At 38.1% G+C, this 25658-nt stretch overlaps 1 protein-coding gene and 1 long non-coding RNA gene across 4 annotated transcripts in view; one reads left to right on the top strand and one right to left on the bottom strand.

Moving 5' to 3' along the window:
* Window positions 1–25583, top strand: part of LOC141573153 (uncharacterized) — a 55586-nt gene extending 30003 nt beyond the window's left edge. Inside the window, exons 3-7 of one of the 3 annotated variants that reach the window (XR_012498775.1) lie at window positions 1493–1716; window positions 1905–1979; window positions 3233–5159; window positions 6669–6738; window positions 22298–25583. This is a non-coding gene — a long non-coding RNA (uncharacterized LOC141573153). Of the gene's footprint in view, window positions 1–1492; window positions 5160–6668; window positions 6739–9851; window positions 10255–22297 lie in introns of those variants that run through there. The other 2 variants (XR_012498774.1, XR_012498773.1) reach the window with 2 other exon arrangements.
* KCTD1 (potassium channel tetramerization domain containing 1) overlaps window positions 1–25658 on the bottom strand; it is a 168480-nt gene that overhangs the window by 114906 nt on the left and 27916 nt on the right. The gene's annotated exons all lie outside the window — the stretch shown is intronic.

Here is a 25658-nt window from a genome sequence, read left to right as displayed (position 1 = left end):
AACCCAATAGAAAAGAGGGCAAAGGATATCAACAGGTAATTCCCAGAAAAGGAACTGCAAATGCCTCTTTAACCTATGAAAAGATGATCAAGCTACTTATAAGAGGAAAACAAATTAAACTAAATGAGAGTATTTTTTCCCACCTCTCAGCTAATGAGGACATATTGTATCAGTTTAATTGTGCACTAGCAAAACTTTCTAGGGAGTACTATTTGATAACATCTAACCAAAATTTAAAGTGCACACACCCTTTGACCTAGGAATTCTAATTCTAGAAAGTCATCCTCTAGAAATATTCACATTTGAAATGATACAATTGCACAGTTACTTATTGTGACATTGTTTTTAATCCTAAAATATTGGAAATAACCTAAATGTCCATCAGTAGGAGAAGTAAATTGTGCAGCCTAAAAAATACCATGCAGCCCTAGAAAAGAAAGAGGCAGATTTTCATGTACAGATATGGAAGGATCTCCAAATTATATTAGGTGAAAAAGGCATAAAGCATGTAAGTAGAAGGATACATTGGTTTTAAAAAAGAATTATATGGAGTTCCTTCCATAGATTATCTTTAGAAAAATACAGAAGAAAGTGGTCACAGTGGTAGCCTTTGAAAAGGTGAACTGTTTGGCTGGGGAACAGGGAAGAAAGGAGCCTCACTTCTACTTCACACCTTTTGGTCATCTTAATATCATATTTAATAAATATTACTAACATTGAAATACGAATTGTATGAGTTTGATTTTGAAAAAAATGCTGAATATACATAGGAGAATTGGAAAGAATACATACAATTAACATTATAGGAAACTTTTAAATCATACATTTCTATAATGTTTAGTAATGGGTAGATAGTAATAGAAAAATAAACCATAATAAAGATACAAGAAAGCACAAGTCAGCTGGGCTTCTATTTATTTATTCAGAATGTAAGGCTTACTATGACAGCTGCTAAAACCACCAGTCATCTAAAATCTGTAATTTGGCTCCCTGTGACTTTATTCTGTGCAAATGGTTACTATCTGATGCACTCTATTGTACCTTACAGGAATTCAAAAGCACTTGGCCATAGATAAGTTGAAAAAAAAAATGGATAAAAGTCCTTTCATCTCATCCTGTTATCGTCTAAATCTCAAAGACACAGTGAGGTTACTTCTCAGTCATTTCAGCTATCATTTTGATTACATGACATTTTCTTAACAGTTGTTTTTAGGAACTTTTAAAATATCCTTTCTGTTTAAGACAAGTTATTTAAGAAAAGTATATCAAAATACAAAATCAACTCCTAAGGACCCTGGGGGAAGAGTATGATAATCACAGAAGTGGTATCAGAAGTGGTATCTACTGCACAGGACAGCTGCCCAGTTTCCCTCCAAATGAATGCCAGCCTTACCTCAGTTTTAGTCTGGTTTGTTATTTTACATCCTCAAGTTAACATCAGTCCAAAGATCAAGGGACAAATCCTACACTGTGGCCTCTCTGTATTTTCCAGATACCAGATGGGTTTGCTGTTGGCCTGGAAAGTTTCGTTTAACTGGAGGCCATACCTGGTCTGGAAGACCAGGATTCTGAGGCAATATTAGGATTGGAGTGACAGCCATGATAAGCCATGATGACAAAATCCTGGACAGAAATTTTCCTGGAGTTGATCTACCTACGTTGTCCAATACCATAGCACTAGTTTTGAAATGTGACTAGAACAGATTGAGATGTGTTGTAAGTGTAAAGTGCACACTGGGTTTTGAAGACTTAAAAAACTAAAATAAAATAGAACATATCATTAATCATGTTTTATATTTGAGTAGATGTTGAAAAATAATATTTTGGCTATAGTGGGTTAAACAAAATGTATTAATAAAATTAATTTCATCTGTTTCTTTTTACTTTTTTCATCTGGTCACTAGAAAATTTAAAACAGCATATGTGGCTTTCAGAGTCCAGTAACCGATATCTCACAGATAAAGAATTACCTAACTAGGGTAAGTCCAGGTACAAGGGCAAGAAGGCAAAAAATGGGATTGTATTCAGTTTAATGGTCTAAGTCAGAGAACTAATTACATATTTTGCAACTATTATTCAAAGTGTCATATTTTATTGAATTATGCCATGTGATGCATCTGACTATTTTTTTACAAAGCAAAATTGGCAAAATGAGAGCAATAAGCACCATTTGGACAGACTGTCCCTGATGATAATTTTTAATCTATCAAATTTGATTAACCGTGGTTAACACTTAGAAAGTATTATATTTCAATAAAAGTATATTATAAAAATATTAAATAAGCAAACAAAACTAGCACAATTTTGACCTAGTAGATTTTCTAGGAGCTTTGGAGGCTTTTCCAGCCCAAGTTAGTGGTCAGCAGTCATCACAGAGAGTAGAAAAGTGGTTGCCAGGGGTTGAGGGAAATAGGGAGAGGTTGGTAAGATAGTGCAGACTTTAAGTTTAAGATGAATAAGGTCTGAGGAGCTAATGTATACATGGTGAGTAAAGTTGATAGCACTATATCATATAATATAATTTAAATTTGCTTAGAGAATAGAACTTAAATGTTTTCACCAAAAAAATAATAATATGTGAGGTGATGGATATGTTAATTAACTAGATGGGGGGAATCCTTTCACAATGTACAAGGTGTGATAAAAAGATACAGTGAATTGTGCTGCTGAGTACCATCCAACGGAAAGTCAGGGATACATGGTACCTCGGTTTTCGAACGTTTCCGCTGATGAACATTTAGGTTTACAAACTCTGTAAATTTTATGGATCTATGGTATCATTAGATAGTAAAATTCGTTCTAAATTTGCAGTTTGAGAGGTTGATTTTAAAGGTCTGGAACAGATTAATCCATTTTGCATTACTTTCTATGGGGAAACCGTGCCTCAGTCTTCAAATGTTTCAGAACTCCACCGGTCTTCCGGAACGGATTATGTTAAAAAACCAAGGTCCCACCGTATTCAATATGGGAAGTAGCACATTGAATCTTAGTAACGGTGTGTGGTGAGTTTCACCTTGTTCAGTGCAGTCAGTCGGGTATGAGTTATGGTTGAGAAAAGATGTGTTTTAAAGTGTGCCGTAGATCATGGATCACGAACAAATGCATTAACATGAAATGGGCAAATGTTTTCCTCTGTCATGACAACATTCCATGTCACACATCGCTTCTGGTATATGGCAATTTCTGCCAAACAAAAACATTACAGTGTGTCCTCATCCACCTTATTCACCAGATCTGGCATTGCACCACTTCTGGCTCTTCCCCAAAGTCAAAATGACCATGAAAAGTAAACATTTTGAATCGACTCAAGACATTGAGGCAGCCACAACAGCGCAACTAAAGACACTCATGAAAGAGGACATCCAGAACTTTTTCAGAAAGTGGCAAGAATGATGAGATAAGTATATTTAAAGCAAGGGGGAGTAACGACAATGTGTCTTTTACTGTAATACGTTTTTTTAAAATTTAAACATTCACCATAGTTTTTGATCACACTTTATATATATCAAATCATCACATTGTATACTTTAAATATATTACAATTTTGTCAATTATACCTCAATAAAGCTGAAAGAAAAATATTTTTATTTTTTAAAATTCTGAAGTAATGAAAGCCTTGGAAAAGTTATTTAGATATCGTCCTGGTATTGGGTATTATATTCTTTAAAACTAATCAATGTTCACATAATACTCGCATCACATTTCTGAAATTCTCAAGAAAAAACTAGTCATAGAAAGTTTTTCAGACTTTAAACTTCAAAAGGTTAATAAAACATGCCAACAACGCTTTCAAAATTTCTTGGTCACTGTGGTAGTTATGAATGGCCTACTGATTAGCTATTCCCTTTCTTTCTTGCTAACAGAATCCCAATTTTGTTCAGGCATCTGGTGGCCATGTGTACCAAGGGAGGCTGGGCCTCTTCCTGGCTCTAGAGGGTCTGTCTTGACTGGTTTAAGCCCAGCAGGGTGATTCTATCCCCTTGCCAGCTCAGAAATGGGCAGGCAAGGCAGTTCTGACCAGTGAGAGATGAGGACAAGTTTACTGGGGTAATGTTATGGGCTCCTGCTGATAAAAAGGTGCATGAGAAGAAACAGCTCCTTTCCCCACGTCCTGCTATGTGTGATACCTGGATCTGTAGCAGACCTCTTGTGACCACAAGGGGAGCCCATCTGAGAAGGCAGAACTGAAAGGAGGAGGCAAAGCTTTTGTTGTGGAACTCCTGAATTAGGAAACCCTGAAACAACCCAACCTCTGTACTTCTTCAGTGACAATACGTTTTTCTTATGTATTAGAAATGTGTTAGACCATTTTTGAGTCCATTATTATTTGCAGCCCAAAGCATCCTAAATGACGTTACTTATGTTGCTTATCTATTTAGAAAAGTAGCTGATCAAGCAATACCTTAAAATGTACAGTTGTTCTGTTTTAGCAAGGCTTCTCTTAGAAAATATAAACTCAGTCAGGCTTTCTTTTCTGCTTGTCTGGCACCACTGTACCTGCTGAAAAATGAATAGCTATTTGCAGGGCAATGTTAAAAGGTAACATGATGCAGCTGCAAATATTTACTTATTTAGGTTACTGTTTATGTTCTAGACAAAAATGCCTATATGCATTTTTGTTTTTCTAACTCCAGAAATCTGGATCTATTATAACATCAAATACAGGATTTTGTCATATGTTCAATAGATTTTTGGCTAGATCCCATATTATCCCTCTCACAGGGATCAATTTAAAAAGAAAACCATCTAAATAACGATTAAAACAACAACAAAAAAAAGACTTCCATGTCCAATAGTCCTGATAGTAAACTCATTGTTGGTTTATTTGACAGACCAGGAGAGTTAATGATCGATTATCCATACTAAGGGGAATGTAAAGATCAATGGCTCTGATTAGAAAATGCACATGAAAATACTCTGAAAAACTAAATGATTTTCTATCTCTTTAGCCATCTGTAAGGACTATTTTATCTTCTTGCAGAAAAGATAACTGAAGATGAATGATACAGCATATTGCCCAAGGTCTCCCCAGCTGGTAAAGAAGAGGCCCTTAACTGGGACTGAACCCCAGGTCCACCTCATGGTCGAGCCCAGATGCAACCCAAATTGCTGGAATTACCCCTTTGCCTTCGCCATGGCCACCTGCCTGCAAAAATTGTGTAAGTAGTAAATTGCTCAAAAGGTGTGCAGAAGGAGAGGGTAGGAGTCAAAAACTTCCATCACCTCCACACCTAGAAATCAGCTGTACAAATTCTCTGATTACTTGTAAGTCTTCTCAAAGCAATTAAATAAATATTCTGGAACAATGAATTATATATAACATTAGAGCCTAAAATCACACACTTACACAGGAACCATAACTACTGGTTACTTTGGTACTCACTAACAAAGGATTAAGCTCTCAGTTACCATCCATTAAGATTAGAATTGTCGGGGTCGGCCTGGTGGCTCAGGCGGTTAGAGCTCCGTGCTCCTAACTCCGAAGGCTGCCGGTTCGATTCCCACATGGGCCAGTGGGCTCTCAACCATAAGGTTGCCAGTTGAATTCCTCGATTCCCGCAAGGGATGGTGGGCTGTGCCCCCTGCAACTAGCAATGGCAACTGGACCTGGAGCTGAGCTGCACCCTCCACAACTAAGACTGAAAGAACAACAACTTGAAGCTGAACAGAACCCTCCACAACTAAGATTGAAAGGACAACAATTTGACCATTGTTCCCCAATAAAGTCCTGTTCCCCTTCCCCAAAAAAATCTTAAAAAAAAAAAAAAAAAAGATTAGAATTGTCTCCATTCTTAAAACCCAGCCTTTAAAAAATCCTTTCTGTTACAAAAACTGAGAAACATGGTTTTGTTCCATTTTGCTGGAAAAACAATTTAAACAATCCTGCAAAACTGTTTAGTTCTTCTGCCGTGAAGTATATGAAGACGCCTGTGGTCCTGTGAAACTGCAACATATCTTTTGCAGAGAAAAACATGAAAAGGATAAAAACCGAGAATTCTACAGTTACTTTAGGATTGTTCATTTACAATATTTCCATGGTGACCATATCACCCAGCTGTAATGGTCTTATGCCTATCCTTCCATGCTTACCAATCTCTAGGTCTCTCTCCAACATCTGGTTGGGGTTTCTACCTGACATCCTTACTCTACCCCTATTCAGACAAGCCTCCTAGACAAGTTCACAGTCCGTGCTGATGGTCCATTCAACAGGAGCCCCATATTCTCCTGGCCTTCGCTACTCCCAAGATCTTGACCTCCACGCCACTTCAGCCACCCACCTCCATGGCCGCACCCTTGACTTTATCTTCACTTGAAACTGATACAGCTCTAAAAGTTTAAACATTAATCTCTTTTTCTCTGCAATTTCTTATTTTCTAGTTTTCTCATGGCCCTGGAGGCAAGCTGATGCAATGGGCAAATAAAACACAGGGTTTGGAACCAGAGAGATCTGAGTTTAAATATTGGTTCTGCCACTTGATAGCTGTGGGACCTCAAGCAAATGACTTTATATTTCTAAGTCTCATGTTCTTTAGCTGTGAAAGAGGGATAACAGCACCTCTTTTGCAGGATTATAATGTGGGTTCAATCTGGGACTGAAAGCACCAAGAAATGCACTTAGCTGATGCTCAACAAAACTAGTTTCTCCCCTCCCTTTCCCTTTTTTCTAGTTCTCTGAGATCTCAAAGAGAATGCGAGTCTCTTGACCCTTCCAGTCTCTCCCCCTCTCTGGGCTTTAAGGTCAGTCATTTTATTCGCTCTCCCCTGTGGTCCTCTGATGTCCCTCCACATGGTCCTTGTTAACACTCAGCCCTGGAAAAATGTGACCCTTCCATGGCTCACTCTTTCTGAGGCCATTCAGCTTGGCCAGGAGGCCATGGGCATTTCTGTTTTTGAAACGTCTCATCTATTTACTTAAGGAGTAGGAGAGGGGTAGGGGTAGGAATAAAAGGATAAGGAGCAGAGGGAGGAGGGGAGAAGAAATGTGAAAAAATTGGGATCTATTCAAGTGTTTCTGTTTGGGGGAAATACTTTATCGCTGGCCCTGAAACCATTAGCATAACAAGTGGCCATTAATGAGCTGGGTGAGTTGAGAAGCTGAAAGTGGACCAGCATAGCTCCTCCCCTTCTGTCCTTCAGGCATTTCCCTGTGCTTTTCCACACCATAGTCTTAAAGGGTTGCTTCCTCTCCTCCAAGGGGGAAGGCCTAGGTCAAAGGTTGCCAGCGATAGGGTGGGTAAGTTTGCCTAAATCAGTATTAGGAATCCCATTTACCTGTAGCTGTGAGCTGCATTCTCCAACAGAAGCTTATTTAGTAGTAAAGGTTAAATATTAGCATTCCTATGCTGACTCTTATTTCTTAATTGATGTTAGAAGTCAGTGAAGAGAATAATTTTTATTGGGTTCCCTTAAAAATCCTAAAGTTTGTACTTTACAAATTAGGCTTTTAAAGTTAAAATATAGTGCATTGTGACTGTGCTATTCATATGACAGAGAAATTGAAACAAACCACAGTGTACTCTAGGTAGTGCAAACTGGATGGCTGCAGCACAAACGCTGTGGGGTGAGTGTATTTCAATGCTGTCACTATATCCTCATGATCCTGGGATGGTTAATTGTTTGTGTCATCTTGGCTGGGCTGTGCCCCCCTGTTTGGTCAAACACCAGTCTAGGTGTTGTTGTGAAGGTATTTTTTAGATGTGATTAACATTTAAATCAGTGGACGCTGAGTAAAGCAGATCATAACATGGGTGGGCCTCATCCAATCAGTGGAAAGCCTTAAGAGAAAAGACTGGAAGAAGGAATTCTGCCTTCAGACTGCATTTGGACTCAAGACTGCAACATCAACTCCTGTTGGAATTTCTAGCCTGCCCTGCAGATTTCGAACATGGCAGCCCTCACAACCACGTGAGCCAATTCCTTAGTGTATGTGTGTGTCTCTCTCTCCATTGATTCCATTTCTCTGGAGAACCCTGAGAAATAATACAGACCCTGTATATAGCTATCTTTAAACACAAAGTTGAAAGTCTAAATTTGAGGACGTTCAAGACTGATGTCAGGCCTGGCACAGGGGTCTTCCCCTCTCCCCACACTGCATTCCCATGATAAGCCCTGAGTATCACTATATATTTATTTCCATCTTCTGTTCAGCCCTTAAGTTCATTAGGATTCCTTCATTCTTCTCTGGGGTGGCAGAAGCCCCTAGTGTACTGCCAATAATCTTTCTCTTACTCTTTGGTAGAAACAGAATGCTCGCTTTTTAGGTGAACACTTGGCGGCTATCTAGAATCAGAACTACATTTCCTTGCAGGTAGATGTTGCCATGTTATTACATTCTGGCCAATGGGATGTAAGAGGACGCAGTCTGCGCAACTTTCAGGCACTGTTCTTCCTTTCTCCTTCTTGCTGGCAGGATACAATTGTGATGGCTGGATCTCCACGAGGTAACTTTGGGATGGGCAGCCGTGCACAGGTAGCAATCACAAAGAAGCCTGGGCGCCAAGGACTCCGTGTCCTCACCGACCTGAGCTCACTACTACTGGATTTCTTGGGCTTCTATCTACTTTTAATTAAACCCTCTTAAAGTTCCAAGCTTTGTGTAATAAGGGAAGCCTTTAAGATTAAACACGTAATGCAACCTAATCCTGACTAATGTACCCAGTAGGGGATTTCTAGCAAGGGAATTTAGTGATTAAACAACTGATGCTTTGAATTCAGATAGAGCTACACTTTGGTTCCACCTGGCTTTTAGGAACTGCCAAATTGATTTCAAAGTAGCTGCATCATTTTACATTCCCACCAGCGGTGTAGGAGATTCCGATTTCTCCACATACTCACAAACACTTGTTATTGACTCTGTTTTCGATTATAACCATCCTAGAGGGTGTGAAAAGGTATCTTGTGTTTCAATTTGCATTTCCCTAATGACTAATGATATTGAACATCTTTTCATGCGATTATTGGCCATTTGTATATCTTCTTTGAAGAAATGTCTATTCACATCCTTTGCCCATTTTTAAATTATTTGACTAAGTTTTATTTTGTTGAGTTCCAAGAGTTCTTTATGTGTATTCTGGATACAAGTCCCCTATCTGGTTGTGATTTATAAATATTTTCTCCTATTTTATGTGTCGTCTTTTCACTTTCTTGACAGTGTCCTTTGAAGCAAAAAAAAAAATAAAAAAAAAAGCTTATAATTTAGATGAAGTTCAATTTATCTATTTTTTTTAATTGCTTGTTTTTTTGGTGTCATATCTAAGAAATCATTGCCAAATCTGATTTATTTCTATATTTCCTTCTAAGAGTTTTACTGTTTTAGCTTTTATACTTAGGTGGAAGAATTAACTTTTTGTATGTGGCATATATATATATATATATACACAATTTTGTATGTTGTAAGGTAGGATACCTTTTATTTCATTTTCTAGTCACATGTTTTGCATGTGGCTATCCAGTTGTCACAGCATCATTTATTAAAATGACTATTCCTGCTTCATTGATTTGTCTTGCCAACCTTATTGAAATTCAATAACAATAAATGTAATGGCTTATTTATGGACTCTCCATTCTATTGCATTGATCTATGTCTTCTTCTTAAGCCAGTATAACACTGTTTGATTACTGGAGCCTTGTATTAAGTTTTAAAATTGAGAAGTGTGAGTCTTCCAACTTTATTATTATTCTTTTTCAAGATTGCTTTGGCTATTCTGAGTTCTTTGCATTTTTACATGAATTTCAAGATGACTTTGCCAATTTCTGAAATGTAAGCAGCTGTGATGGGGGGGTAATTTCAATTTTGTTTTACATTTTTACTTTTTCTCATAGATATTGCAGAATATATTGAATTAAGAGAACCTAGGGAGTGATAACTGCCTACACATTTAGTGGCACAACTAGGGACAGGTAGACATGTAAAACTTGCAATTGGAGGAAAAACTGCTTCTACAGTGAACTGAGATCCTTGGTTGCTGACAGAATGCCCCCTGGTTTTCAAACACTAAGTCTTTGTCTGTATACAAAAACCAATTGTACAAAATCCCTGTCAGGACAAACAGTAGCAACGGGATGCATTGAGTTATTGGCACATGCCAATCTGGATGGTGGGGGCTAGCCAGTCTGAAGGGAGCAGGACCGGCAGGAGGCTGGAAATTTCAGGATTTAGGGTAGAATAGCAGTCTGGGAAGGTCAAATGGTTAGTGCACTCCTCAAAAACCTTCGTTTTCCAAACCAGGTCTTTGGATGCTTTTCTCAAACATGGTAAGCAGCTGTGATTTTGATGGAGACTGCGTTGAATCCATAGATCAATTGGGGGGAGGGAATTTCAATCTTAACAAAATTAAGTCTTCCAATCTCTGAACATGGGGTGTCTATTTATTTAAGTTTTCTTTAATTCAAAATATTTTGTACTTTTCGGTGTACAAGTCTTGCACTTTATTAAATTTATTCCTAGGTGTTTTATTTTTTGACACTGTTGTACATTAAATTGTTTTATTAATTTCATTTGCAGAGTATTCATTGCTAGTGTATATAATTGATTTTTGTATTTTGAGCTTATATCTTGTGACCTTGTATAACTTGTTTATTATAATATTTTTTGGTGGGTTCCTTAGTATTTTCTATATACAAAATTAGGTCATCTGCAAATAGAGATAGTTTAACTGCCCTTGCTAGAACCTTTAGTATAATATTAAATAGAAGTGGTGAGGGGAGACATTTTTGTTTTGTTGCTGATCTTAGGAAGAAAGCATTTTTTTAATCACCATTAAGTATGATTTTAATCGTGGGTTTTTTTTTTTATAGATGCCATTTATCATCTTGAAGTTGCTTATTGCTTTCATTATGAAATGGTGTTGAATTTTGTCAAATGATTTTTCTGCATTGATTGAAATGATCATGTGATTTTGTCTTTTATTCTAGTAATATGGTATATTACACAATTGATTTTCATATGTTAAACCGCATGCACTCTTGGGATAAATACCACTTGATCATAGTTTTTTTTATATGTTGCTGGATTGAGTTTGTTAATATTTTGCTGAGGATTTTTGCATCTGTGTTTATTAGGAATATTGATGTAGTTTTGTTTTAACGTCTTTTGTCTTTTTTGATCTCAGAGTTAACACTGGCCTCGAAGTGTTTTCACCTCTTTTATTTTTTGGAAGTATTTGTTATTTATGCTTAACTAAAACAAGCAAATGTTACAAAATACATATCAAAGATATAAAAGTGTTTTAGTATAAGTCTTTTCAATGCCCTTCCCTAAGTTCTCCCGAGAGGTAAAGATCTTTATCTGTTTCTTCCCCAGGCATTATAAATTTATCAGCAACATAACAGAACTCATGAACTTCCCTTGGAGACGTGCTCCTCCTCCTGGTCTAAGAATATCATGATCCAAATAAATCTTATAATCTCCTTCCACATTTGTTATCAGTTCAGATTAGGCTCAGCTGTGAATAACAGAGACCCCAAGTAACAGAGGCCTAAAGGTGATAGTGGTTTATTTCTCTTTCACTTAAAAGTCAGGAAGTAGGCAAGCAGTCCAGGGCTGGTATGCGGCTTCATTCTATTAACTCTCTAGGAATCCAGGTTCCTTCTAGCTCACCACTCTGCCCTCCCCCGGGTGCAGCCCTTATCCTCCTGGCCCCAAAATGAATGTTTGCATTTCTGGCAGTAGGATTGAACAAGGAAAAAGAAGCAGGAAACTGCAGGCCTCAGCTTTGTTTTAGTGAAGGTTTCAGGAAACTGCTTTGTAACACACCTGTTTACATCGCAGTGACCAGATCCTGTATTCACATGGTCTCCTTTAGCTGCAAGGGAAGCTGGGAAATGTGGGCAACATGGGCTCATGAAAATTTGGAGGTTTATTATTATGAAAAAAGAGGAAAGATAACAAGTAGTTATTACCATACCTTAGATCTTTCATTTGTCCCCAACATTTTTCCAAATTTGTTACCCCTTTTTCTTTTCCATTCCTCCTTTCTTTGTATAAACCCTAATTATTTCTCACCTACATTACCATAGTGGCTTCTTAACTGGTCTTTCTAACTCCAGTCTATCTTTGCTCTAGGAAATTTTCATATATGTATATATTTTAAATGAAGATGTAATTACGTCAATCACAGGATAACTTTCCAATTACCTAAAAAACAAAAACAAACCAAACTCCTAAATGTGGTTTATAAGTGCTTCCGTGACCTAGCTCTAGTCAACTCTTACAACTTCATTTCTGTCCATTTCTCCCTTTACTTGAACTTTATGCTCAAGCCATGCATAAATCCTGGCTTTTTCCTGAATATGTAATATTCTTTTACATCTTAGTAACTGTGGATTGATTGATTGATTGCAAGTTTTTAAGCCTCTCTGTTTACAATATGACTTTGTAGTTCTTCCCATTAAGAGATGGGGTCTATTTCCCCGCCCCTTAAATCTGGGCTGGCCTTGTGACTTGCTTTGGCCAGTGAAATGTGTCTGAAATAATTGTGTGCCAGTTCTGAGCCCAGACCTATAGAGCTGCCTTGAGCACCACTGCTGTCTCTTGGAGCTCTGTTTCCCCCTTTAGAATAAGCCTGGACTGGCCTGCTGGATAATGAGATAGTATCTTGGTAAGCAGAGTGATGCTGAGTCATCCCAGCCAAGGCCAACTCCACTATCCAGCCCTCAGCTGACCTGTCAGCTGACCTGTGAGTCAGCCCAGCCAAGATCAGCCGAGCCACACTTGGATCAGCAGAATGTATTCACTGACACGTATACTCATGAGACATAAATAGTTCTGTTTTAAGCCACCAAGTTTGGGGAGGCTTGTTTGCAAAGTTCATTGTGGCAATAGCTCAAGGATACAGTGCTTTTATATGTTATTCCTTTGCCTTGAAATGCCCCCCCCTTTCAGTCTAATAATCTTCTAAATCCATCTATTAAGACTCAGATCAAAAATTATCTTAATTGGGAAAGCTTCCTGTCCCTATCTGGGCAGATCTAGCTACTTTCTTTGAGGAGCTTCATACTTCTACTATAGCCTGCAACCTAGTTACTTGTCCCCATATCCATCTCTCCTTTAGGCTGAGCTACTTGAGGGTAAGAATGACCTTTCATATCATGTGCACGAAAAATATTTTTTGAATGAAGGAATAAATAAATGCTAGGATGTGAAGCACAATCCTTTGCCGTTTCTCTTTCTTCCAAACTGTAAATATACTTCCTCTTTTGTCTAGGCCCTTCCTTCTGTGATGCTTTCCCAAATTTCAGTCATATATCACATATTGGCTGATGTGTTTATACCTCTTTTCTTTCCCACATGTGGCTTTTAAGTCTATGCAGTGTTATATTTTCCTTGATTGATAATCTCCCATATTGGACAGTCATGTAACTTGCAAATACTCTGAAAATTTCAAATTCTTAAAAGTTTCTCAATTGTTCAATTTAATTTTTAATCACATTCACTGCTAACCTTGTAAATGGACTAAAAATTTACCTATTTGCTTTTAATGTCCTGTTGTCAGCTTCCTTAAATGCGATTAAAAGTCACCCTGTCTCTCATCTTATTTGCCTCAGTAATTTTCTGTTGTTAAGTGAGAGTAAAGATGGCTGAGTAAATTGTTATAGTCATAGGCTTATTGGCAACTATGTAGGATTTTGTGACCTGTGGTTTCCAGTTCTTCACATTTCAACCCATTCACTGAGATATCCATTTGTTATATGCCAGTTGGACATGGCTCAATTGTCAGTCCTTAGTGCAAAATGATAAAGTTGTGACAGAAAGGACCTGAAGACAGGCACAAAAATTATTTTTCTGATCACTGTAGCATCCTGGAAGGAGCCTGGGAGATGACAGCAGACCATTCCTGGGAAAGGCTTTTGCGGGTTGTTCTCCATCCTTTGTGCCACCAACCCCAAACTACTGACCCTTCATTACCCTTTATTGTGCTTTATGTGTCAATCCCCAAATGTCTGAATGTGTAATTATTCATATCCTGTCTTATTGTGCATAGTGATGCCTCACTGACTTTATATTGAACACAGTATACTTAATTATTTTGAAGAAGGAAATCTACTGGCAAGAAGTATGCAGTGTGCCTCTTGCAAGATCTGATTTTCATCAGAGAGCTTTGCTGTCATGAGCCAATTGTTTCTGATGTCAAAGTTAACAATCATTTACATAATAACACAACAACAATAACATTTAATGCCTTTCATCAAACCAGACTGTAAACACTAATTAGTTATATTTCATTGTATTCTGGTGAGGCTCAGTAAATTATGATGCTTGTTTTACAGATACTGAAACTGAGACAAGAGATGAGTGACTTGCCCAAGGCTGCCAGAAGACGATGTCAAAATTAGGGTTATAACTCTTGTGCCCTGTCCGCTAGACCTCTGGGTCCACAGGATACATTTTTAAAGTAATACCAAGACCTCATACAATGCAATGAAAAAGTCCTGCCACGTCAGCCATTGCATTTTGTACGACACATTTAAATAAAAATCCGTAAGCATTAAATATTTAAGAAGAGAAAATTTTAATGAAAAGAGTAAACATTTCAAGTGCCTGGCAGTAGCACACATGGCCTAATTCTCTTTAATGGGCTCTGATTTTAAAATGAATCCAGCCCCAGCTTTCTGATGCAGTACACTGCCATGATGGGCAAATTAAGCCACTGCATGGAGGCAGAAGGATTTCTGCTTAAGCACCAAGTTAAGCCCACAGGAGGTTAATGGGGCCATATTACCAGTGATGAACTACCGTACCTAAAAGTGGTGTTTCACCAACACCTGAAAGGACAGGGATGCCTCACTGTAAAGTTCTTTGCTCTTTAAAATTCTGGGTACAATTTGTTTTTTAAATCATTGACTGATACCCACCCTCCCATTAAGATTATTTCTCAGAATTGTATGGAAAGCTTGCCTTTGAGTTCTAATAGTGACTCCAGTGCTCAGAGTGTTAACATGCCTCCTTGTCTAATCAACAAAATTTTATGTTCTCTTAGTGGCTGAAAACTACAGCCTTCAAATTCTAGAAAGAGCTTTCAAAATGTGACTTACACAAGCATAAAACCAATTGTATTTCATCTGGGATATTCAGTTAAATTCAAAGGTTCCAATGGTCAACTTTTAAAATAGGAGCTTCAAATGTGAGCCAGATTTCCTTCCTAAAATACATAAAGGATGCCAACTTGCTGATTTGGGTCTGTGATCTGCAAAACGGGAATATTTGCACTGTATTCACCTTGTGAATACTTTATCTACTAAACATTTAGCAACTTACTCAAAAAGCTTCACTTAAAAGTTGATTTTGAGAAGCCAAGAGGATGAGACATGACATAGAATGTATGCGGTGCCTGTCCATATTTACCTTGTAATCCTATGAATAAGTAAATAGAAATGTACATTGGTGAGTGTTAGGGAAGGGATGGTGTGGTAGATCAAAGATGATTAGAAGTTCTTTAGTATTTATCCCATTAATAAGTGGGGTCTATTTTCCCTCCCCCTTGAAATTGACCTGGGCCTGTGACTTGCTTTGACCAAAAGTAGGCTGCTCAGAAGCTGCATGACTTTTGAAGCTAGATCATAAGAAGCTTCGCTGTTTCCACCTGCATTTCTTGACTCTCTTGTTCTTGGGCTGTTCCCTTTCAGAAGTCAGCTTTCATGCTGTGAGAAGCCCAAGTTACAGGAGAGGCCATATGGAGGCACTCCAATAGCCAGCCCTAGCTGAGCTCCCCACAGCACAAGGAAGCCATCTTGGATGGTCCAGCCCTAAGAATCCCCCAGCCTTTCCAACATCTCAGCCCACACCACATAGAGCAGAAGAACAACCCATTCAACACACAGAATCATGAGTAATAACAAATGGATGTTTTAAGGCCCTGAGTTTTGGGATAGTTTGTTACACAGCGACAGATAACCAGAACAGGAGGAGAAACAATTTTTAGAATTGTAAAAATAGACAATTTTTACAATTATGGGTATAAATCACCATAATTATAGATTCTGACTTTATCTTCTATGTGAGCACATATACAAGGTGTGATAAAAAAAAACTACAATGAATGTTTAAAAATTTATTACATTAAAAGACACATTGCCATTAATCCCCCTCAAAATATTTCCCCTCACTTTGAGCACAATTATCCCATCATTCTTGCCACTTTCTGAAGCAGTTCTGGAAATCCTCTTTTGTGAGTGTCTTTATGAGCATTTATGAAACAATGTGCATACAAAATGGCCTGAGAATCGGGCAAACAGTTTCATCTCCATCATGACAATGCTCTGTGTCACAAATCACTTCTGGTATATGTCAATTTCTGTCAAATAAAAACATCATGGTGTGTTCTCATCCACCTTATTCACCAGATCTGGTACCCTGGGACTTCTGGCTTTTCCCCAAAGTCAAAAGGACCATGAAAGGTAAATGTTTTGAATCGACTCAGGACATCGAGGCAGCCACGACAGCACAACTAAAGACACGAAACAGGACTTCCAGAACTGCTTCAGAAAGTGGCAAGAATAATGGGATAGGTGTGTTCGAAGCGAGGGGGGATACTTTGAGGGAGATTAATGGCAATGTGTCTTTTACTGTAATACATTTCTTTTTTATTTAAACATTTACCATAGTTTTTGATCATGCTTCACATTATATCCTCACGGAGTCCCTTACAGAGACAATGAATAAATACTCCTTACTTCCCTTCCATCTTTGCTTGTGCTGTGCTCCCTGTCAGAAAGCCCCTACCCCCTTTATGCCTGTACAAATCTTACCCACCCTTTAAGGTTCCATCTCCAAGGTTCCTTCCCCATTCATTCTAGTCCTCAGCATTTTCTCTCTTTCTGACCCCTTCTAAGGTTCATTATCTGGACAACTCATTTGATTTGTTTTTAAACAGCTTTATTGAAGTATAATTGATAAATCATAAACTACATATATAGACTGTCCAATTTGATAAATATCTCCATACGTTTATGCTCATTGAAAACATTATCACAGTCAAGATAATGAACATATCCATCACCTCCGTTTCCTCATGCCCGGTTGTAATTTCATCTTTACACCCATCTCCCCACCTCCACTCTGTGCAATCACTGATCTGTGATTCTGTCACTATAAATGAATTTGAAGTTTCTTCAGATTTATATAACCATACAATATGTATCTTTTTGGTCTGGTTTCTTTCACTAAGCTTAATTATTTTGAAATTTATTCATTTGTTATATCAATTGTTCATTGATTTGTTGTTGTTGAGTAGTATTCCATTGTATAGAAACACCAAAATTTGTTCCTCCATTAACCTATTGATGGCATTTGGGTTATTTCCAGTTTGGAGTTTTAACAAATAAAGCTACTATGAACATCCATATATAAGTCTTTATATGGTTACAGGCTTATTATTTCTTTGGTAATTATCTTGGAGTAGAATGGCTGATTCATATGGTAGGCATATGTTTAACTTTTTAAGAAATTGCCAAACCTTTTTCCAAAGTGGCTGTGCCATTTTACATTTTCACCAGTGTTGTATGAGAGTTCCAATGTCTCCACATCCTTACCAACATTTGGTATGATCAATCTTTTAAATTTCAACCATTGTAATAAATGTATAGTGATATCTGATTGTGGTTTTAATTTGCATTTCATTAATAATGAATGATATTGGGTAACTTTTCAAGTGCTTATTTGTCATCTGAGTATCTCAGTTGGTGAAGTATTTTTTTCAGATCTTTTGTTCTATTTTGGGGCTTCTTTGTTTCCCTGTTCTTGAGTTTTGAGATCGCTTTATATATTCTGAATACACTTCCCTTATGAGACACATGCTGCACAAAATCTCAAGTGTTATTTTGAAAAATCAAAATTTTGAAATTTTTTTCAAGTTCAATTTATCAATTTGTTTTTTATGGATTTATCTTTTGGTGTTGTAGTGAAGAAATCTTTGCCTAACCGAAGGTCACAATGATTTTCTCTTGTCTTCTTTTAGAAGTCTACAATTTTAGGTTTCCTATTTAGGTATATAATCCATTTTGAGTTACTTTTTGTATATAGTGTGAGGTATGACTTGAAGTTTCATTTTTTGCATATTTTTCATTTTATACAAGTTTTTTAGTCCCATTTGTTGAAAAGACTGGCTTTTCTCCACTGAAATGCCTTTGTATCTTTGTCAACCATCAGTTGTACATACACATGTGAGTTTATCTCTGTACTCTCCGACAAGCAATCTCTGTCATCCTTATCTTTGTTCTTCTGTAGTAACGTGTCTTTTTTCTCTGGCTTCTTTTAAGATTTTCTTTTTATAACTGATTTGAGCAATTTGATTAGGACATGTCTTGATGTAGTTTTGTTGTCTTGTGTTTGGGGTCCATTGATATACTTGGTTCTGTGGGTTTATAGTTTTTGGAAATTTTTGGGCATTATTTGGCCATTATTTCTTGAACTATTACATCTTCTGTACTTTGGCTCTTTCTCGTCTTCTTTGGGGACTCCAATTATAGGTATATTATTAGGCTGCTTGAAGTTCTCATATATCTCATTGATGCTTTTTCATTTTTTTAAAAAAAATTTATTGGGGAACAGTGTGTTTTTCCAGGACCCATCAGCTCCAAGTGAAGTTGTTGTTTTCAGTCTAGTTGTGGAGGGCACAGCTCACTGGCCCATGTGGGAACTGAACTGGCAACGTTGGTGTTATGAGCACTGCGCTTTAACCAACTGAGACAACTGGCCTCCCGCTTCATTTTTTAAATTAATTTTTGCCCGTGTATTTCATTTTGGATAGTTTCTATTGCTATGTCTTGAGGTCAGTAACCTTTTCTTCTGCAATGTGTAATTTGTTACTAATCCCATCCAGTGTAATTTTAATCTCAAACCTTGCAATTTTTATTTCTAGAAGTTTGATGTGGGTCTTTTTTTATATCTCTCATGTCTCAACTTTATGGACATGTAGAAAACAGTTACAATAACTGTATAAATGCCTCAATTTGCTCATATAATATCTGTATTAGTTCTGAGTTGGTTTTGATTGATTGACTATTCTCCTTATTGTAGGTCATGTTTTCCTGCTTCTTTGAATGCCTGGTAATCTTTCATTGGATGCCAGACATTGTAAATTTTACCTAGTTGAGTACTGGATACTTCTGTATTTCTATAAATATTCTTGAGCTTTGTTCTGGGATGCAGTTATTTGGAAACACTCTGATCCTTTTGGTCCTTGCTTTTATGGTTTGTTAGGTGGGTCTGGAGCAGTGCTCAGGCTAATTATTCACTACTAAAGCAAGACTTTCCTTAGTAATATACCCAATTGTCACATGAATTATGAGTTTTTCCAACCTGGATAGTAGGAATCAATCCTACTCCTAGCCCCGTGTGAACACTGGGCACTGCTTCCTCCAGACCTTTGAATGGTCTTTTCCAGCCTTGTGTAATTTCCTCACATGCACGTGTTGATCCTATTCTGCTAAATACAGCAGGATACACAATGCAACTCTCCAGTGTCCTCTCTCTGTGCAACTTTCTCTTCTCTGGTGTTCTCTTACAAATGCTAGCAGCTTTGGAGTTCCTAAACCCTTGGTTCATCTCCTCAGCTCAGGGAATGCACCAAGCTCTCTCTGGAGTCCCTCTCTATTATGAGCTGAATTGTGTTCTCAGCAAAAAATGTTGAAGTCCTAAGCTCCTGCCCCTCGGTATGTGACCTTATTTTGAAATACCGTCTTTATAGTGGTAATCAAGTTAAAATGAGGTTATTAGTTTGGGACCTAATCCAGTGTGACTGGTGTTCTTATAAGAGGAGGAAACTTGGACACAGAGGCCCGTACAGAGCAAAAATGATGCAGAGACATAGGAAGAATGCCATCTACAAGCCAAGGAATGCCTGAGGCTACCAGAAGCTAGGGGAGAGGTCTGGAACAGATCCTTCCTCACAATCCTCAGAAGGAACCAACCCTGCCAACACTTTGATTTTGGATTTCTAACCTTTAAAACGTAGCCAATAAATGTTTGTTGCTTAAGCCACCAGTTTGTGGTACTTGGTCATGGACACTAATATATCCTCCTTGCACTGTAGTCTGGGAACTCTCACAGCAGTAAGCTGGAATAATCGTAGGGTCCATGGAGCTTGTTTTCCATCTCAAGGATCACAGTCCTTTTTTATCTGATAGGCAGTGTCTTCAAAACCAATGTCTTTGATTTTTGTTGCTCTTTCAGGTGGAAGGGCAAATCTGGTCCCTGTCACTCTTTCTTGGTTAGAAACAGAAGTCCTTGCTCATTTGATCCTTAATTGCATGGTATCCACTATCACTGTTTAATATTCTTGTGACCGGGTCTTGGCTTTTCAAGGGGATTATGAACCTTGAGATCAGAAGTCATGTCTAATACGTCTTCATACTAACCACAATGCCTGGGCTAGTGCCCTGCACACAAAGAGTACAATACATATCTGAGCTAAACAGCATATTTTTGGGTTCCTTGGATTCAGCATACTAAAAATTGACTCGTGATAAAAAAATAAAAAAATCAATGGATGTGAAATTTCTTATTCAACTTGATATTTTTAGTGAGTGAAAAATAGCCTGAAACCAAAATATTTTTGTTCCTATCTTGTTTTCAAAGAAGTGACATTCTCACTAGTTCCTTTTTAAATTAACAGTCATGTACTTTACAGCACAGAGAAGTGGAAGAAATTCTAGGGCCCAAACCATTCATACTGTGAAGTAAAACAAACACCTATCACTGCTCATCTGGATTTCCTGCCTGTCACTTTGTTGCTCTTTCAGCTCTTTTCAAAGAAGGATATAACACTATCTGGTACCCAGGCTTTCCCTGACAGGGGCATGAAAGGAATAACAGCGCATCACATTTTTTGTTTTCATTCTAGAGATTCAAATTAACCCAGTTTTTATTGTACTGCTAAAGGACGGTGTCCACTGAGATACAGAAGATACACAAGAAACTCTAGTTTAAGATTTTCCAAGTATAAACTGATTGAGATGTAGGGCTATAGATTCATGTCTTTAACATATCATTTACAAGGCAAGCAGGAATTTTTGTCCTGCTTTGAACAAAGAAAGAAGAGGCATTTTCATATGACCAGACAGCCGATAGAATATGCTAATAATATAATTGTATACATACATCCAACAATCATCAAGAGTGTCTCTACCTCAGGGCCTTTGTATGTACTATTCCTTCTGGATTGCTCTCCTCTCAGATATCTACAAGGCATACCCCTTCATTTCCTTCAAGCCTATGTGCGAAGATCACCTTCTCAACAAGACCTTCCCTGAGGACCCAATCTAAAAGAGCATTGCAGCCTTCCTCTCCTCCTCCATGTGACATTATTTTCACTTATGCTTCTTTATTTTCTTCACATCATTTATCACTCACCACCTGACAGTTGAGTAAAATATACACGTTTATTTAAAACATGCGCATTTATTTATTGTCTATGCCCCCCTCACTGACGGCAGTATATAATTCAAAAGAATAGAAACTTTTTCTGCTGTATTTTCAGCATCTAAAACCTAGTGCACAGTATGCATTCAATAAGTATTTATTAAATGAATGAACACATATTTGCTGATTTCCTACTCTGTGTAAATGCACTGGAGGGGACTATGGTATGACTCACTCCAGTCTTTTCAAGGAGTTTATCTTCTATGAGGAAAACAAGCACAAAAATCCAGGACTATACTACAAAGGCAAAAGAATGGATTAAATAATGTATTTTGAAAGCACTAGGAAGGAGGGGTGAAGAGAGGCAGAGTGGCTGTTGAGATGACCCTTACAACAGAAGTTTGATGACCCTTACTACAGAAAGGGGATGGCTGGGGAGTCCTGCCTGAAGGTACAGAACAAGAGACATTTGGAGCCCTAGGAGAAACAGGCCTGTTTTGTACCTGTGAGAAAAGCGTGGCCAGAATTGTGAAGGTGTAGCAGGAGATGTGGCAAGAATGGAGGTTTTAGGCCTGATCGTCGAAAGCCAAAAAAGGCTTTAAAAATTTATCTTAAAGGAGTTAAGTAAGGTAGTGTTTTAAAACCTTCGTTAGCTAGTCTATCTCCTATCCAGGAAACCTGGATGTTTATCAGCATATCATTGAACTGAACTCATCAATGTGGTTACTATGCTTATCTTGCTCCCCTAAATATATGAACTGACACCCTTTGTCCTAGCAATTATATTAATAACATATACCCTGAAAGTGTTGCACCACTGTAAGAGTAATTAAGAGCTTTCACTGACAATTTGCTCATTGATTCATTTAGTTGTTGTTGTTGTTTTTAATAATAAACTTACCTTACATGGGATCTTCATTTATGTTTCTGTACAAAAAGGAACCCAGCATTTTCCTGAGGAAACCTGTGGATCTGGACATATGTGCCCAATGAATTTGATGCAATCAGTAGAAGGAGAGAACCATGAAGTGGGACATATTCTCTGCACTTGAGCAGAGAAACATTCTGGACCAGTGGAAACCTTAACGATTATCAAAGCTTTGTAAACAACTTCCCATCCCTTCTCACCCCATCCAGCTCAAACCAATCCCATCACTTTATAGATGAGAAGCTAAGGCTCCACAGATGGAATGACTGGGTCAGTGGCTCCCAGCTGCACAGTGGCTGAACCAAACCTATGAGTCACGTCAGAGCTCTTTCTACCCCTCTCATCTCTGGACAAAAGCAGGTTATGTCAGGGCTACTGGAAACCACAGCATCATTGTGGCCACTCTGCTAGTCTGTTGAGTTTTGAGGAAGGGACTGTTGCTGGAAGAAGAGAGAGAAGAATTAAATAATTGAAGAAATAAATAGTATCGAGCATTTTAATGTTCAAATGAGGATCTATTGTGAGTAGAGTGCAAAATCGAGTGGGGTTTTAAAGCTGAGCCAGGAGACGTCAAGAAAATGTCTGCTTTGGGTGAGCTCCTCCAGCCTCTGTACCCTGTCCCCATAAAGTGCTGGTCACTTACAAAGTTTGAGATGACGTTTACTACCCCACTGTGACTGGAATATGAACACTTATCTGTTCTGAAATGAGAGAGTTTTTGTTGGATGGAAACAAAAGGAGATCCCAAGGATAGGAACAGGAGTCTAAGGAAAACAGTACAGCACTAGCTTATAGAAGTAGGAATTTAGATCCTAAGTGCTTTCAGTTGTCATGGGAGATAACAATTTATTCTATTTTTAAACGTCTTTCCTCCCCCTTTTTTCCTATTTAGACCTCAGGTGCTGAGTTGGAATTAATCACACTCCTCAACTCATGGCTTATCATCCTGGCTCTGTGCCAGGCCCTCACTCGATTCAGTGACTGATAGATGGATCAAGCACCTTTCATCCCCATCCACCCCTCCTCCCCCAGAGGTTCCTTGTCTTGGTTTCATTGTGAATTTCTTTCTGGTACATAGTCTTGCCAGATGTGGATTGTTGCTTTAAGTGCCCATTTCTTTTTTCACTCTGTACTATTCCTTCAAGGCCCATCCGTGATATTACATTTACATCTAATCCATTACTTCTCATGTAACCTAGAACTCCACCACGTTTGCTTCTCCATTCTCCCAGTGATGACATAGAGCTTGCCTAGTGGGGGGCTATTTCATAGGGAATGGGATGCTCAGCCTAGTCCCATAGGATTTTACATATAAATTCAATTCTTTGTATTTCACCAATGTGGGCAACAAGCAAAACTTATCTCAATTATTATCAGACCGTTAAGTATACTCTGCCTGACCTTGATTTAGTGGGATAAAGAAGGGAAAGAGGATGGGAATTGTGGAGTTTGTTTTTCTATGCCCACTTAACACCTTTGAATGGTGGACCCACTCATTTTATACAAATTGGCCATTCCAAGATAATCTTTCAAAGTCATTTCTGTAGGCTGCTGAGTCCATTCAAAAACACTGCTCAAAAAATAGATTATGTCTTGAGTACTGTTACACTCATGGTCAAGGAACAGGCATTGCAATAATCCACAGAGCTAGTTATGTCAGCCAAGAGGAATGCATGCTGTCAAGTGCCCGTACAAAGATGTGTATCATAGCTGAAGCTTCTCAACATACTTTTCTCCCGTGCTTTTTCTGGAAAGGAAAGTCTCTCAATAGTCACAGTAACTAACAATTTAGCTTTTGAAATATGATATGGGAAAATCAGGATAAACAAATAAGAGTCTTTTGGATACTTACTAAGCTAAAAATATGAAAAACCAAATGGGATACTGTTTTATAAATGATGAGAGGTATTTTAAGTAGCCAACAATATAATTTTAATGCATTTATTTTTTCGAACTATGCCACAGTCTCCTGTGTGGTAGAGAATGGCTTTGGCATTTAAAATGTGGTGTCCAAGTCTCCCACATGTTGGTTATAATAGAACCCAAAGTTGGATAAGGCAAGAGAGGGTGTGGGTGGAGGAGAGAACTTAGCTTAATGTATTGGTTTTTATCCCAAACAGCTGAGAACTTGGTGTTAAACACTGAAGGACAGATAGACAAGGAGGGAAGGAGGACGAGAGGGAGAGATGAAAAGAGAGAAGAGAGAAAAAAAAGTAAGAAAGAAAAGAAAGGAGGAAAGACAGAAAATCTATGTGAACTTTTGAAATACAGCGCTTCTTAACACAGTCCAGATTCACAGTGCTTCTTTGTTGACTGCTTCTTCCTATGCCTGAGTATCAAGACTATCTTATTGAGGAAAAAACCTTGAACTTGGATAAATATGAAGACCTCAGTTAAGAAAAATAGACCCTGGGGTGGCTGGATAGCTCAGTTGGTTAGAGCGCGAGCTCTTAACAACAAGGTTGTCAGTTCAATTCCCACATGGGATGGTGGGCTGCAGCCCCTGCATTTAAGGATTGAAAACATCGACTGGACTTGGAGCTGAGCTGCACCTTCCACAACTAGATTGAAGGACAACAACTTGACTTGGAGCTGATCGGCTCTGGAAAAACACACTGTTCCCCAACATTCCCCAATAAAAGAAAAAAAAGAAAAAAGAAAGAAAAATAGACCCTGACACTCAAGGCCATGTGACCTTGAGCAAGTCTTGTGATCTTTCTAAATCTTATTTTTTTCTCTTGTACAATATGTAGGACAAGCATCTTACAAAGGATTGTGCAGACTAGGAGAAGGCTCTTGGAAATTGTTAAGTGTTATACAAGTATAAGGGATTCTCACAGGTTCAAAAGAAGTTCTACCTTCAAGGAAGTTAACTGAATGGAGTAGGGAGATGAGCAGCATATTTTGTTTTAGTACTGCTCTATGATGAATTATGTTGTCTGTGTGGTTTCAGACAACCCTGCCAAGTGGACTGGAGCTCATGTTTCGGGGACTGGGTGAGTTCCACTTACCAACTCCAACTCCATCTTTAGAGAACCAGGAGTCAAGGACTCAAGGAAACACATTATTGGAATAAACAATACCTCACTTCATCTTACACACTCAGCTCCTCAGACAAAGATAAATGCGAGTGGGAAGGAACTTAAGGCAAGAAAGTGTTTCCAGACTGACCCTGTTGACCCATTTTATTTACCATCCTGTACAAGACCTGATGTACTGCAAATCCACTTAGTGTTCTGTTTCAATTATTTTCCAAATTGGTGTTATTTAGAATTAAAGTAGCTGCATTTCAATTGACATTTGGGAAGTTATACATAGAAGAAGTACATTTTTGTTTGGATGGTTCCCTTTTCAGTGTTTCTTTAAGATAGG

This window comes from Rhinolophus sinicus, linkage group LG09, assembly GCF_036562045.2.
Source record: "Rhinolophus sinicus isolate RSC01 linkage group LG09, ASM3656204v1, whole genome shotgun sequence".
In the NCBI taxonomy this organism is placed as follows: domain Eukaryota; kingdom Metazoa; phylum Chordata; class Mammalia; order Chiroptera; family Rhinolophidae; genus Rhinolophus; species Rhinolophus sinicus.
The sequence above is the reverse complement of the archived record's forward strand: the minus strand, read 5'-3'. Positions and strand labels throughout refer to the sequence as shown.